Source organism: Peromyscus californicus, unplaced genomic scaffold (assembly GCF_007827085.1).
Source record: "Peromyscus californicus insignis strain IS unplaced genomic scaffold, ASM782708v3 Scaffold_16__1_contigs__length_79575227, whole genome shotgun sequence".
In the NCBI taxonomy this organism is placed as follows: Eukaryota; Metazoa; Chordata; class Mammalia; order Rodentia; family Cricetidae; genus Peromyscus; species Peromyscus californicus.
The window spans coordinates 11,755,942-11,760,338 of record NW_026294458.1 but is presented as its reverse complement, the minus strand read 5'-3'; positions in this window follow the sequence as shown (position 1 = coordinate 11,760,338).

Sequence of the window (4,397 nt, the reverse complement as noted above, 5' to 3'; positions counted from 1 at the left end):
GCCTAGACACAAAGGCAAAGAGGAGGAGGAGGAGAGGTCCGGGTGGACTGCTAACAATGTCTACCACCTGGCGTCAGGGGGCGTGGAAGGGAAAGGGAGCGCTAGAGTTTCCTTCTTTGTATAAAAAGGGTAGTGAATCAGGTGATCTCTCCGGGCCCAGCTACTTAGATGTTCTATAGTTTACATACGATGCCCCAAAGTGAATAAGCAGAACAGGCTTCAGTGCAGCATGCCCTCTGCCCATTGGTCAGCAGAGAGGACCTTGGGTTTCCTCCAAGTTCTGTCCCTAAGCTGTTCCCATTCCTCAGCCAAGTCAAGTGATCGCTCTTGACTTCAGTGTCCCCAATTGTCCATTGAGAAGAAAATCCATTACCTTCCGATGCCTCCCCAGGGTTGGTCTGAGGATATGATGAGGTCACCAAGAGCTCTTCTGAGCACCAGCGTGCTCTCGACACAGTGCTGTTACCAGCAGGGCCTCTCAAGAGTGCCCACTCTGCTCCTGAGCATGTGTGGCAGCACAGGACAGCATTGCCGTGGCTGGGATCCAGTGGCGACTGCATGGCAGACCATTCCCGGGATGCCCAAGATTCTGGTGACTGGGGGGGTTCCAGAGGTTGGCAACTTAGTCAACAGACACTTGAATTGAGCTTAGCCTGGGGTCAGAGGGCTGGCTTTAGGCATCATTGTGGAAGGCTGGCCAGTTTCTCGTGCTAAGCCATCCTGGGTCTTGTTTATTCATCTTCTCATCTGCTTGTCTCTCCTCCCACTCGATTTATGAGCTGCTTTCTTGGAACTCTTCACTTTACTCATCCTTTACCAATAGAACCCGACACAATGCCTCCTTTTATTTAGTCATTCAATAAATATTCTGGGATTACCCTGTGCCTGGCTCCGTGCTGGGGGTGGGATGAGTCTCTGACCTCAGAGCTTAAAGGTCTGAAGGAGACAGCCATCACAAGAGCCTCCCTGTAAACCTGTGTCTATGGAAGGGGCCTGAAGAAGAGCACTCAGGAGATCATGCCATGCCCCTGTAGAATGAGGTTGAGCCATGATCTGATCACTGTCCAAGTTGTTAGCCAGGTCCATGGGGAACTGGAAGAATATGCACAAGCCTGAATGCAGGAAGACTTGGAATAAGATAAATGTAAAGAGAAAAGAAAACCAGGAGCTGGAGAGATGGCCCAGAGGTTAAGATCACTGGCTGCTCTTCCAGAGGACCTGGGTTCAATCCCCAGCACCCACGTGGAAGCTTGTAGCTGTTTATAACTCCAGTTCCAGAAGATCTGATGTCCTCTTCTGGCTTCACAGGCACTCCATGAATGTGATGCATAGACAGACAAGCAGATGAAATACCCATACATATAAAATAAGACTTTAAATTTAAAAAAAAAAAGTGAGAGAAGAAATCCAGCATGGCTGGAGCCCAGTGAACAAGGAAGAGCAGGAAGTTGACCCAGCCCTAAGACTGGGAGGCTGTTTAGACCAGGGATGCCCAGGAGCAGAGTGAGCACACTTGAGAGGCCCTGCTGGTAACAGCATTGTGTAGAGAATCTGTGCTTTAAGAGATTAGGAAGACACGATCAGATTTTAGCTCAGAGAGATGGGGTACAGTAGAGATTGGTTACAGTGGGGTACAAGGGGAAGGGCGAGGGGGGTGACATAATACACAATTGGACATCATCATTCAGTGATGAGAGGGATGGTTCAGAAATGAGAGCTGGTATCTTCAAGGACAGTGAGGAAAGGACAGTTCTCTGACAGGAGGAACAGCAGCAAGTTCCAAGGATGCTATGCGTTTGAGAGGTCGTGGGAAGTAAAAATCCACGAGCAATGGTGGCCAAGGCTTCCCGAGTTTCTGGCTTGTATAGGTGGGTAGACACTGGTGCCGTTCACAAGGAAGAGAAGACAAGGTATGAGCAGTAGGTCTTTGAAGTCAAGACCATTGATTGGGTTTTGGGCATTGGTCCCAGGTGACCTGGAGACATCCATGTGGCAGTGTCAAGTATACCTTTGAGCCTGTGGACTTGGAGCTGAGAGAAGTCCAAGTCTGAGGTCTCAATCGAAGTAGAAGGGGAGGAGATCACCTATGGAAAGGAGAACTTTTAGTCAAAGAGCCCCAAACATGAGTTCTAGAGAGCCTGACATGACATGCCCTAGAGAGAAGGCCCCGCCAGAAGGAGACTGGAATGGATCCATGGAGAGGGTGGAGGAGAGTAGGGGTGGAGGGTGGGGGGTTGGTGAGTGGGTGGTGGTAGTATCATCAGAGCCAAGAGAAGGAGGGTGTGGTCAACAGTGTATCACCCCCAAGAAGGTCAAATAAGGCAAAGACTGAGAGAATCCATTGCTTTGGCAACGTTTTGTGACCAGGGATCATAACAAGAAGGGTGACTGGAACAGAAGCCACATGAGAGGCTTGCAGAGGAGTGAGAGGTGAAACCCAGCTGGCTGAGAGAATGTCTCAAGAGGGTTGGCTTTGGTGGACAGAGTGAGTTGGGCTAGTAACTACAGGGGTGAGGAGTGAGGGAGCTGTGTTGTTTTCAGTGCAGAATTTGGACAGGGAAAGCATCTGCTTGGAAGGGAGAAGGACAAGATGTAAAGGTGATGATGGGAAGGCAGAGGATGCAGGAGGGGATGTCAGAGGGGATGCAGGCTGCAGTTGGTGTAAGGACCGGAAGGGAGGATGGAGCGGGAGACCAGGGTCCAGCCAAGGGTCTGAATCTCTGCCTCAGGACCTCAATTTCCTGAGTAAGGGGATAAAGCTACCTGTGAGATGAAAGGACTGAAGTGATGGGCTAGAGGGATGTGAGACTGGGAAGAACATGCAGCTAGTTTCCTACCAAGGTACCATCAACGCGGGGAAACTTAGGACGGGAATTCATCCTCTGACAGGATTCTGACTGCGGGGTCTAAGGCAGGAACCGCTCTCGCCTCTTCCTAGCATCTAGTGGTACCCAGCAATCCTTGGCTTGCAGTCTGTGCCCCCGGCATGACATGGGCACCTTCCCTCTCTATGCCTTCTCCTAAGGACCTGGACAGTGGTTTAGGGCCTTCTGGAATCCAGTATGGCCTTGTTTTAACTTGATTACATCAACAAAGCCTATTTTCAAATAAGATCACATCCACATATTCTAGGAGTTAGAACACAAAGGGTAAAAATAGCTGTAGTGACATGATTTAGACCTGTCAGGAACCCACCCAGACTGGTGTGGTGGGGTCATGGAAGAGTGTTCCTCAGCTGGTCAGCAGCTGCTCTTGAGGCAGCTCAACCTTATCCACTACAAAGAGGCTTACTACCCTTCCACTAGGGACGAGGACATCTGACCTCTCTTGTCTACTCCCCCCTTTCCATCCCAGACTGGGTCTCTGCCTGCCTTTTGGCACCTTCCTCTGCCCAAAGATCTCAGAAGGCCCACTGCAGGCCAGCTGCAGAGCTGACCCAACCTCCCAGGAATTGAACTAGAAGAGGCCGAACCCCAGCTTCTCATGGAACACATGCTGCTTCTATGCTGTTTTGCTCGGAGTTCCAGGAAGCAGAGGGCCTTTGGGATTCTGACCAAAGAACTAAAGGAATAAACCCCCTTCTGTATTTTCAATCCCCCCAGGAGAAGCCTTATTGTCCCCTTTCTGGAATGTCAGGAATGGTCTGCTTTTAACTCCAGACAGAGTTAAGCTATGGCTAGAGAGACTTTCCTTGCTGTTTCTCTGCAGATCAGTGCTAGGCTTAGGGCTTTTGCCCTTCAGGGCCAAGGTGAGAATGTAAACACCCAGTCCCTCTGGAAACTGGCTGGGACTTCCTCCAGGGAGGAAGGGTTGCTCATGGTTTGGCCAGGGTCCCAAGCCTTATGTACATCAATGCTGAAAACCAACTTACACAGCTTGGGGTGGATCCTCAAATGACCTTCCGTTTCTTGTCTACCCATTGGAGAAGGCCACTCCACTCCAAACAACATTCGCCCGATAAAATCAGTTACACACTGTAAACGTCAAGGAGCCTGGAACATTCTCCTCTGCTGCAATAGGATTCTGATAAACCTTCTCTATTTTGCAAAACCTTGCAGCATGAAACATCCTCCCTGGAACAGCAGGGAAATTCCTGGGATGCCGGGACACTGGGCAAAGTGGCCAGGGCCCCAGGGAAGGAGCAGAAAGCCCAGAGTCCCATTGTGGGCAGAGAGATTAGAGTGTTCAGTCATCAACAATCATTGGGCACTTCTCAAGAGCCAGATCCGGGACCAGTCTCCAAAGCTGCAAAAAGTTGCTTTTACAATGCTTTCTCCTCCCACTCAGTCCAAGCTCACATTAGTGCTACACACTCACCTTCCTGCAGCCCAGATCTGCTATTCCCCTGGCCACTCTGCTCCACCCCACTCAACATGAGCCTGGAAGTTTCCATCCTC